This window comes from Octopus sinensis, unplaced genomic scaffold, assembly GCF_006345805.1.
Source record: "Octopus sinensis unplaced genomic scaffold, ASM634580v1 Contig12195, whole genome shotgun sequence".
In the NCBI taxonomy this organism is placed as follows: Eukaryota; Metazoa; Mollusca; class Cephalopoda; order Octopoda; family Octopodidae; genus Octopus; species Octopus sinensis.
In genome coordinates, this window is record NW_021832555.1 from 35,001 (window position 1) to 47,500 (window position 12,500).

Here is a 12,500-nt window from a genome sequence, read left to right on the forward strand (position 1 = left end):
GTGCGTTTGTATTCATATGACAGTAGTGATGTTTATATATATACACACGTGCGTTTGCATGTATATATATATATATATATATATACACATACAAACGCACGTGTGTATATATATATAAACATAACCACTGCCATCTGAATCTTCATTAGCATCATCATCATCATCATCACATTCACCTATCAGGGTTTTTCCTAAATTACCTTCATTTTCTCCGAAGAGTTACACATATTATTGTTGTTGCTGTTGTTATATTACTACTTCTACTAAGATCACTACTACTACTACTACTACTACTACTACTGTGTGGAAGGATTTTTCTTCATGCCCTAACACATAGCCGTGATCCATATTGGGTTCAGCAATCCCATATAGCACGGCAAAGGTATCATCCTCCACCTCATCATCATCATCATCATCATCACAATTGCATTCTTTCCCCCCACCCCAATACGACCGCTTCCTCATTATCGCAACTATCATTAACACCACCATTGTCACGACGACGACGACCCTCACCCCCTCCCCCACCACCACCATCACTATCATGTCGTATGATTTCTTCACGTTTTCTTGGTTGCCTGAATTTGGAGTTTGGCGCTTTTCATTATTGTTGTTGCTTTTGTTTGTTATCGTTTATTATAACTGATGTTGTTGTTGTTGTTGCTGTTTTAGTCATAGAAATCTGCTCAAGTCTCGTGTTAAATGAACAATCCTGTCGCGTGTTAGTTAAGAGACGTTTCGGTGATGACGATAACAATAACAGCAATAATACGAATAATAATGATGATGACGATGATGATGATGATGATGCTGATAATAATAACAAATAAATCATATCTTTTACATTGAAGTGTATAAATGTTTGTGTAGCTGTTTTATTAATTGAATCACAACTTCGTGTTTTGTGTGTGTGTGTGTGTGTGTGTGAAGGAGAGAGAGAGAGAATCATGTTTTGTTACACAGATACTCACACATACAAGAGTATCTGTACATTCAGGTATATATATATATATATATATATATATATTATATATATATACACACACCCACGAATACCGTTGCATTCAGATATACGTATACTTGCATGCATATATATATATATATATATATATATATATAATATATATATATATATATATGCATGTATAGACGCACTACACATAATCTCACATACATAAATGTTTAAACAAATTCTCAAATACGTATAGGTAAAACATGAGGACGATGATACGTGTACGTTTGTGTGTGTGTATGTGTGTGTGAATATATACCTAGAGTTTTCGATGACGTGGGACACATAAGTATAATGAACCCTTTCCTTAGGTGCACTTACGTCACGAATGAAGTGGGCCAGTCATAAAGGAAAGGGTAAATATTCGTTTTAAACAATATACATATCAGCGTCTTCTATTAACTGTTGGTCCAAGGAAGTGCATAGTAAATGCTCTCGAGCAAACTGAGTCCTCAACTTGTTCCATTTACCAAAAGATCTGCAAGGCACTAGCAGACCCTAAGAGACACATTTGTGTTCGTTGGACATGAATACTGTTTTAATTTTACTGAACCGTCATTTATCGTTCACGACAAGAGAATCTATCACACACACACACACACACACACACACACACACACACACACACAGTGCAAAAATGTTATAAATTATTTCTTTCTATTGGCTGTTGCTTCAAATGAGAGGTAAACATTTACTTAAAAGTATTATAATTTAGAATGGTGTCTTGTAATGTCTTGCTTTAAACATGAGATTACAATGATTTGTTTTGTGCAGAATCTAATGCTGAAAAACGTAGCCCGTCGTAGATTAAACATTGTCGTATATGATTTTAGACTTAGAGCTGCAAAGACATCGTAAAAGTAACCAAATATTTATCAGGAAATAGGGAAATGGGGGAAATCCCCATAATCATAAGGAATTGTGAATGATTAAAATAATATCCAGAAAATACCAATGATATAGGCCCTGCACATATATTTTGGCACGAGGCCAGCAGTTTCGGGGCAGGGAATAAGGTGAATACACCAGCCTCAATGCTTAAATGGTATTTATTTTATGAATCCTGAAAGAATGAAAGCGGACGAAATATCCGTAAGCATCTTGTCCGGCATGTTAATGATTCTGCCAGCTGGCTGCCAATCACTGCACATATATTACATGATGTATTTCACTCAGCACACAGAAAGCGGCGCAACTAGGCGCTACACACATTATTTAGAGCAGTGGTTTTCAACCAGGGTTCCGCCAGTACAATACAGGGGTTCCGCAAGAAGTTACAAAACTGCTAAAATCAGCAGTAATTTTTAATTCTCCTGTGCAGATATGTGTGCATAAGACTATTAAATTATTGCACAGGGGTTCCTCGAGCCAGTGGAATGTTTCCTTGGGGTTCCGCTCCAGCAAAAATGTTGAAAAGCACTGATTTAGAGTACCAGAGTACCTAAACACATATACAGCACACACACACATAGTATACAGACTGCACTAACAGAATCCACGGCAGCAGCCAGGCGAATATCATCTGGTAGGTTGCACCAGGCTTTCACTAATTGTTTTAGGTGCCTATGTTGTCACGAATAGAGACATTCTTTGGCCCCTCCGACTCTTGACAAAGCGTATGTCTCGGATGTGGGAGACGTAGGGAAAGAGGGCTGCACTAACATTCTGCTGTTACATTCAGCTCATTAGACGGGAGCAGCGTGAAATGAAGCGCCTTGCTAAAGAACACGTTTGTGTCACTCAGTCCAGGTGCCACAAATAAGATCTTTGGATCGTCATCGTCAGCCTGGTATTCTAACACGAGGTTACGCTCATTTACGAACAGTTACTGCAGATATATTATATACACGTCTTTTACATAACTTGCAGAAAATAGAACTACCACGAACTATATATTTATGTTGAAGGGAAAAAAGAAAAGCACTGCACGTCTCCAGACACAGAGCTGCCCTTAGTTGTGCAGTAAAAGCATGCACTAACGAAATTATGACTAATGAAATAATAATAATAATAATAATAATAATAATAATAATGATAATAATGATAATAATAATAATAATAATGATTTCAAATTTTGGCACAAGGCCAGTAATTTCAGGGGAGGAGGTAAGTCGATTACATCGACTCCAGTGATCAATTCGGTACTTATTTTATCGATTCCAAAAGGATGAAAGCAAAGTCAGCTCCAACGGAATTAGAACTCAGAACGTAAAGACAGACGAAATGCCGCTAAGCATTTTTCCTTGCGTGCAAATGATTCTGCCACCTCCGCACCTTAATAACAACAACAGTAACAATTCCTAATAAATGTTAGTATTGGTTACCTTTTATACTATTTTGCATCATAATATACTCAATAAAGACATTAAAGAAATCCAATCCTTGATCACATATTTTATATTCATCCCTCATTTACCATCCTTATTATCATTCTTCCTACATCCTCATCATAGTTATCTCCCTCTCCACTCTCTATTTTCTTTCTTGTTCTTTGTTTTTACTATCAACAATAATTTAGAGTGAAGCAAACAAACAAATAAAAGCTGCCTGAGAGTTTGAAAGGATTTATGTGAAAGTACCCAATGGCTGATACATGCTGCAGTTTATTTGTGAGAGTTTCGTATCGTATAACCATAACACACATCAACATCTCCTCTGCGCAAAGTGAGTCTGCTAGCTAATGAGCCGTCAGGTGTGTGTGTGTGTGTGTGTGTGGTGTATGTGTGTGTATGTGTGTGTGTGCGTGTGTGTGTGTGCATACCTGCATTGTTTGTACACCCGCTTGCGGAGTGTATTATTGTATAATGTCTATACCGGTTGTTCTTAGTCTCGAGGTAATTTCTTCCTGAATTGTGGGTGAGGAACTTCAGGTAAAATTTGGAGATTCCAGTGACGAATTTGCTTATAGTTTTTGAGAAAATTCTTTATCATTATTCAGTTTTCGCTAGATTCATTTCATCTTAATTTTGATTTTAAGGAGCTTAATGTTAAAAATTAGTATAAAGACGCAAAGATTATCCAATAGCGCTGCATACTAGATTATATATTGCTATATATGACAGTAGCCTGATACCGAAATAAAGTCTGGGAGAAATGTTGCAGTAGATCTTACACATAGGATCCAGCCTACTAAATTTTCTTTCCATATCCCAAAACTTGCCTATCTCACAACAAGGCAAACAATAATGCGAGCCATTGCACATTGCTTGGTGGCAAGTTGGCAGAATCGCTCCACACCGAACGAAAAACTTAGTGGTATTTCTTCCAGTTTTACATTCACCATTTAAATTCTGCCAAAGTCGACTGTTACCCCTTTGGTGTCGATAAAATAAGCACTAGTTGAGCACTGGAGCCGATGGAATCGGCAAACTTTCGTCTTCTAAAATTACTAACATTTGAAATATATATATATGTAAAAGGAATATGTGACAATTATTTGGTAGCCAAGATAAAACTCTGAGTTTCGGATGCCGAGGTGGAAATCCACACCACCTTCTCTTCAGTAATCCGACCATCGGAAAAACGGTATGATTTTTTTTCATAGCATTTTTCCGATGGCCGGATAACTGAAGAGATGGTGGAGTGGATTTCCACCTGGGTATCCGAAACTCAGAGTTTCATCTTGGCTACCGAATAATTGTCACATATTACTTTTACAGATATATATATATATATATATATATTATATATATATATATATATATATATATACATACACACACACTCGGTCTATGCCTCCAGACAAATACACTATATGCAAAAACTAGATTGTATTAACAAAATAAACTTGCACAGGTAAGTAATAATCAAAGATCCTTTAATGAAAGAATTATATTATCTCCACTTTTTGATTCTATAATCCGGTCCAAATACATCTTTAACTGCTACTCCTTGTCACCCTTAACATGTTTTCAACCCATCTACTTCACTACTAACCGTTCTATGGAATTCCTCCTCTTTACTGATGTCTTCTCTGCAGTAGATGGACCAGTCCTTTACCTGTATCTTCAGAGTCAGTCCATCAGTACCAGTTATATACTACTGTATATTCATTTGATTGTGGTTTCCCGCATTACAAACTGTTCTCGTGTACGTATTATGTATAATGCACTGAAATCATGGTAATTAAATGGCTGTTTGTGAGTCGGCGTGCGTATGTACGTACGTATGTATGTATGTATGTATATATATATGTATGTATGTATGTATGTATATGTTCATTTGTGATTTGAACCCTGTTTGTACGTATAACGTGTTAATGTGTGTCTGTGCACGTTTCGTTTACTTGTTTTGTTCTTTTCTTTTCTTTGCGTGTACATATATTTGTGTATATGTAAAGGTGAACATCAGTGCTTGCGATCAATGCGCGTGCGCGTGCATGTGTGTGTGCGAGTATGCGCGTGCATGTGTCTGTTCGTGTAAAGAAATTTAGCGAATATCTTCATTAGCAAGTGAAAGAGCTTAAACGGAGCTAAACAAAGCACACTGTGTGAACGCAACACGAAGCATTGTTTGTTTCATCAACATCATCATCATGATCATCAATCATTAACCATCATCACTCTATTATACCCCCCCACCCCACCACCACCACCAATCACCATAACTGTTTTTCTCACTCTCACACCATCTTATTTATCATTCCACAAGCCAAACATAGCACGCTGTTTCGACGCAACACGAACTATTGTTTGTATCATTAACACTATCATCATCATCCTCATCATCTTCATTCTAGTTACCATCAGCATGTAATTCCTCCTCCTCTTCATAATCATCATCATCACCATCATCATCGTCGTCATCATTCTCAACACGATTGGTGGAACGTGTCAAACACCAAACAACTGTTTTGATTCCCCTCTCATAAAGAATACAGAAACACAAATTCTTTATATTATTTCTTTTTAAATTCTCCTTCTCCCTCTCCTTCTCCTCCTCCTCCTTCGCCGCCGCACTCACTCTCCATTCCATTCTGCTTCAAAAGACGTTTCAAACAAAGCGAGAAATAACGGCATAATAAAGACAGCAAAGCGACAACTTCCATCAATGTTCGTATGTAGACTTTTATATACACATCTATATACGTACATCACACACACACATATGTACACACGTACACACGTGTGTGTGTGTGTGTGGTGTGTGTGTGTTATATAAAGAGAAAGGGAGGTTAGAATGAGAGGGAGAGGTATGTGCGAAATATCATTTTGACTGTGTAGACGTCACAACATTACATTGGTCAAAAGAAATCTTGCTTTTTTCTTTCTTAAACCAAACTATTCATAAAAGTGAGGATCAACACTAATGAGAGAGAGAGAGAGGGAGAGGAGAGTGGGGGAAAAAGAGAAACGCGCGAATTGATATACGTATAAATGCTGTATATGTTTCACTTTGTAGACAGAGGGCTGGAGGGGGTGGAGGAACGGGGGAAAACTTAATGTTATCGCTTTACTAACAACTGTGATCACTTTTTACTATAAGACACAAAGCAGTAGACTTCTATAGCTCTCTTAGTGCGCACGCCGACATAAACACACACAAAAACAATAAACTTAATATTAAGTACTCAAACATACAACAATACCCATTCTTTCTATTGTTAATTGTGCAGATTCTTTTCAAAAATGAACACAATATATTAATAAGGCTTTCATTTCTTTATGAATTAGCAAGGACACAGAAAACGCATAGTTATGTATATATATAAAGAAAATGACTCCCACCCCCAGACACAGCAGTATATATATATATATATATACATAGGGAGAGTTTACGAAAAAAACAAAAGACGAAGACAGGTGGTGTACAAAACAAACAGATGAATTAGTATAACGCTCAGGAATAGAAAAAGTATTTTACGTTTCGAGCCTACGCTCTTCTACAGAAAAGGACACAGAAAAAAACAGGGAGAAAAACATGGCGAGAAAAAAATGTTTGTAGCGGCTAACGATCTATCATGGCAGCATATATATATATATATTATTACCCACAAGGGGCTAAACATATATATATAATATATATATATATAATTACCCACAAGGGGCTAAACACAGAGAGGACAAACAAGGACAGACAAACGGATTGAGTCGATTATATCGACCCTAGTGCGTAACTGGTACTTATTTAATCGACCCCGAAAGGATGAAAGGCAAAGTCGACCTCGGCGGAGTTTGAACTCAGAACGTAACGGCAGACGAAATACGGCTACGCATTTCGCCCGGCGTGCTAACGTTTCTGCCAGCTCACCACCTTAGTTTATGCTATAATAAGTAGCTCAGCGGAATTTGAACTCAGAACGTAGCGGCAGACGAAATACTGCTAAGCATTTCGCCCGGCGTACTAATGTTTCTGCCAGCTCGCCGCCTTAGTTTATGCTATAATATATTGCAATAAAAATGGCGGTATTTTCATTTTCATTGACGCTTTGGTAGCGTAACACGATCTTCGTTGGGCTGCTAATCATATAACGCAAGTTTAAATCCCAACATAATCTCATAGTATCTTCCCATTTTGAAATAGGAAATACTTTCCACTGTACTTCCATCAAGAACTGCCCGATATCCAGATATGTTTATATGACAGTGCCGTGTGCTTACAATTTAAGCGCAATGTCACGACAACGACACACGAACACACGAATTACTATTACTATTTAAAGAAAACAGTTTCAGTACTAACACCAGCCTAAGTTCATTCACCCAAATCTTAAGTACTTCTAGAGCCATCCAAGATCTGCAGTAAGGGCTCGACTAAGATTCGCAAAAGTCGACTTCAGACTCTCCCTTCTCACTTGATTCGATTTTTCATTTATTTAAATTTACCAATGTTTCTGGTTTATCTCCTCTGCCTCTTTCTAATCAGAATTAGTAATTTAGATAATAACTGAATCAATAAATCACGTGGTTTCGGGTTCAGTCCCACTGCGTGACACCTTGGGTAAGTGTCTTCTACTATAGCCTCGGATCGACCAATGCCTTGTGAGTGGATTTGGTAGATGGAAACTGAAAGAAGCACGTAATGTGTGCGTGTGTACACATATATATATATGTATATATATATATATAATATATATATATATATATATATATGAGTATGTGTGTGTATCTGTGTTTTCCCCTCGTCATTGATTGGCAACCGATGCTGGTGTGTTTATATCACCATAACCCAGCGGCTCGCAAAAGAGATCGATAGAGAAAGTACTAGGCTTACAAAGAATAACTCTTTGGGGTCGATTTATTCGACTAAAACCCTTTAAGGCGGTGTTCCAGCATGGACACTTAAATGACTAAGACAATAAAAGAGTAAAAGAATATATATATATATATATATATATATATATATATATATATATATATACACTGCTTATATGTATGTATGTATGTATGTAATGGGAACAGACACACATACACGTGTATGTGTGTGTATGTATGTGTGTGCGTGTGTATGTGCATATGCACACAAAATGTATGTAATTATTTAAACCGGTGAACATGTAGGATAACATAAATTTCCATATGTCATAATTTACTCTGCTACTAAGACCATACCATCAACCACCACCACCACCACCACTCATAATGATAATAAAAATCATAACAACAACAACTACAACACGCTTCCTATATATTTTAAGGGGATGTAATACCACGGTATTTTATATTTTATTCTTGGTTTATTTATTTGTTGTTTTGTTTTTCTGAAATATCTCTGAGAATAGAAAGCGTTATTTAGACCAATATTTCTCTTGCTTTAAATGCTATTAGTCATAAAACGATTTTGAGTATCATAATGGCTTTAGCAGAAACAGATGATGAAGTAGGAGGAGAAGAAAGAAGAGGATGAGTTGGGAAAAGGGGGAGTGGAGAGAGAGAGAGAGGGGGAGAGGAAATATGAAAGGGTAAGAGAAAAGAAGTACGACAAAGAAGACAGAAAAAGAAAAGTATATTCCAACGATAGAAAAAAAAGAAAAGAAAAGATGAGGTGGAAAGGACCAAAAAAAAATAGAAGCTAAATGTTAGAGGAAGGAAGGAAGGATGAAGAAGAAGAAGAAGAAGAAGAAGAAGAAGAAGAAGAAGAAGAAGAGAAGAAGAAGAAGAAGAAGAAGAAGAAGAAAATGAAGACGAAGAAAGAAAGAGAAGAAAGTAAGACAAAAAATGAAAGAGAATAATGAATAAGCGTTAAGTAGAAAGAAGAAATTTACGAATTAGAAAGAAATATGCCAAAAACGATTTTTATGAAAATGAAGAAAAGAGTAAAAAGGAGCTGAAGAAGAAGAAGAGAAATGAGCAAATAAAAAAAAAGGCAAACAAACAAAAAGGATGAAGAATTAGTAAGGACCACAAAAAAAAAAAAAAGAAAAAATGAAGAAACACTCTCAAATGGTGATTAGTTCGGTTTGGGGAATGAGAAGTGTTGAGGGTAGCAGTGGAGGAGGAGGTGGTGCTGGTGGTGGTGGAGGTTATAAAAGTTTTGAGCAAGAAAAGAGACAAAAAGTTCAAGTTTGGTGGCGAGATGCGGCTGTTCGCAAGATGAGTGGGGTTTGGCAGAGTGAAAAACGTTTCTAAAATTTTAAGTAGGGAATCTGTTTTATTAAGGCATATAAACTCCCCAAACAATGTCATATAATTTATAGTATATGACAGAAGAAGGGACATACCCAAACCGTAAAAATTCCACCCTATTTCTTTGATTTTTGTCGTTTTTTTTTCTTTATCAGTCACCAACTTAGCTTAATTTACTGTGTGTCGTACACTTTATGTTCTCGTCTTTGGGAGCAAATGCTCATACGCGTGTGTGTGCTTTTTACTATCGGTTGTTGGTTGGGTATCATTCGTTGTTATTGCTGCTATTGTTTAACCCTAGGTCATCTCTGATCAAGCACATTTAAGCCTTATCCATCCTGTCTTTTTGTATGTAAGGGGCGATATAATGCAAAGTGTTTATATTTTCCCTTTTACAGACTGTATTTAGTTGTTTTTAACTCCAGATTAACTTTCACTCAGAAGTCTATGATCAAAGTTCTTCCAACCGTGACACTTCCATCTTTTTTCATACACTTCATACTTAGCACTGCAGTGTCTAAAGGTTTTGATTTTAAAAAATTTATTTTGAAACCGGAAGATTTGGCCTCTGTTTCTAGCAAGCCAAATGGCCCTGTACAAGTCACTTGGTCGAGACTGACAGAAATCTATCACATGGTCGAGACTGACAGAAATCTATCACACGGTCGAGACTGACAGAAATCTATCACATGGTCGAGACTGACAGAAATCTAACACATGGTCAAGACTGACGGAAATCTATCACAGTAACGATTGCTGGCCTCAGAGCAAAATGCAGGCATTTATCAAATGTTCTTATAAGCAAAGCCAACCTTGCGGTTTCAGTCCCTGGCTGAGGATAATTCAGTTTTCCGCTCCCTCCCTGGTATCGGCTGCACAGCCTTTTCCAATTTCTCGCACCCTTCTAAAACGGAAGCCATTTTGTGCCGTCGTGAAGAAAGCAACACTGTTTTTTTTTTTATCGTTGTTGTAGTTGTAATTTTTATATTTATTTTACACTTTCGTAATTTATAAGGAGTGTAGAGTTTATTTTGATCTATTTTTAGGTTTGTAGCGGAGAGGAAACTTATTGTAGTGAAGTGAACTATTTTCTCTTGACTTTTGCATTATATGAAAATGGTGATGATGATCATGATGATGATGACGACTATGATAATTTTGATGATTGGGGGGAGGAGATTGGGAGGAGGAGGACATCGATGGCGATAGTAATTTACAAAATTGGCACAAGACCACAGACATTTTTAACATAAGAAGAAGGACACAGCTGTTTATGTATCGATTTCACTTCTTGGAAATTCGTATGATCTACCGAAGAAAAATACGAGATAAAATCGTCCCCGGTAGGTGGGATTTAGACTCGTCATGCGTAAAGAGATGTAACTAAACAGTGCAGATATCTTACCACCATCCACCATTTTAGAATAGCACTCACTTAACACACAGCAGCAAACAGATAACACATCCATGTTCGTTCAAACCATCACCAGACCATACAATAACCACCAGAGCACCAGTGACAATCACGATTTATTATTATTATTATTATTATTATTATTGCATTACTGAAAACTAGGTCTCTGGATTAGTTACATATTCACCAGAATTATTTTTCATCTTTTCGTATTCATTTTTCGTTGATTGTGTGACCTTTCTTATATATGACTATCGAAGGCTTTAAAATAAATGTTTCAATAAGAAGTGATGCGATCATCAGGTTAATCTAACAATGATTAATACTGTGCCTGATACATTTAATATTAGTACCGTTTTGTTTTTACTCTTAGGTCAGTCCTGACTTAGCAAGGCTTATAATGAAAAGCATTCCAACCGTGGCCATCAAATTAATGTGTCCTTCCCATTTCAAGATGTGAGCATGTAATTTTAGAAAGATTGGCTAAAATACTAAGCTTTGACTGAACAGGGTCTATGCTCAAACGCATTCCAGCTGTGACTACCCCACCTTTTCTATGCATGTCGCATTTCTACAACAGCTATTACCCAATATGTGTCATTCCTTTGAAGTAGACAGTGTGTACTTCGGGGAGTATAGGCTACTGTTTTAGCGTTGCGAATGACTCCCTGGAAGACCCTCCTCGAAAAAACTTACCCATGTCATTTCTAAGCTATGTAGGATAAAGTTAGAGGAGCATTGTTTTAAACAGAACACGTGGAAAAGATTGCAGATGTGAGGTATAAGTTATTTCATCGTATCAGCATTAACCATAACTCAAATAACCTTAGCATACAAAATATGAAGCATCGTGAAATTAGAAAAGACTGATGATCGCATCCTATTGCACTGAAACTCCAGCATAGCCTGAGGAATATTATATATCAAATATTGCAAATATTCATAAAGGAAATACGAATAACAGATAATAAAGTTAGCAAACTGTTGTATTTAAGGTGGAATTACTCCAATGAAAAATTCTTCTCACTAGTGTATACACACAGACCACAGATATATGTGTATATACGAAGCATAAAGGAAACGAGAAAAGAATCGGGAGAGCAAACGCACAACAACTTCATAATCATGTAAAGCGTGTATATCATTGTTGAATGTAAAAATGATGAAAAGAAAATTTTCCTGGGTAAGAGTTGGATTTGCGGAGATAGGGATCTTTCTTGCTCACTGTGTATTATCATAGATGTATAAGGTCGGTGTGTTAAGCCCCTTGTGTGAGTATGCAGGTACATTTATGTATATGTCAGTTTGACAGAATAATATAACTAGCAGCAGCAGCAACAGCAGCAGCAGCAACAGCAGCAGCAGCAACATCATCATTAAAAGTTGTAGAGGTGTAGAAATAGGAAACTAAGAAGAAGACGAAGAAGAAAAAGAAGAAGAAGAAGAAGAAAATGAAGAAGGAAAGGAAGAAGAAGAAAAAGAAAAAAGAAGAAGAAGCAGAAGAAGAAGC

General features: G+C 36.8%; 1 long non-coding RNA gene across 1 annotated transcript in view; it reads right to left on the reverse strand.

Annotated features, from left to right (window-relative positions):
• The window catches only part of LOC118761321, a 21,392-nt gene that overhangs the window by 4,405 nt on the left and 4,487 nt on the right, over window positions 1–12,500 (reverse strand). The window lies entirely within an intron of this gene.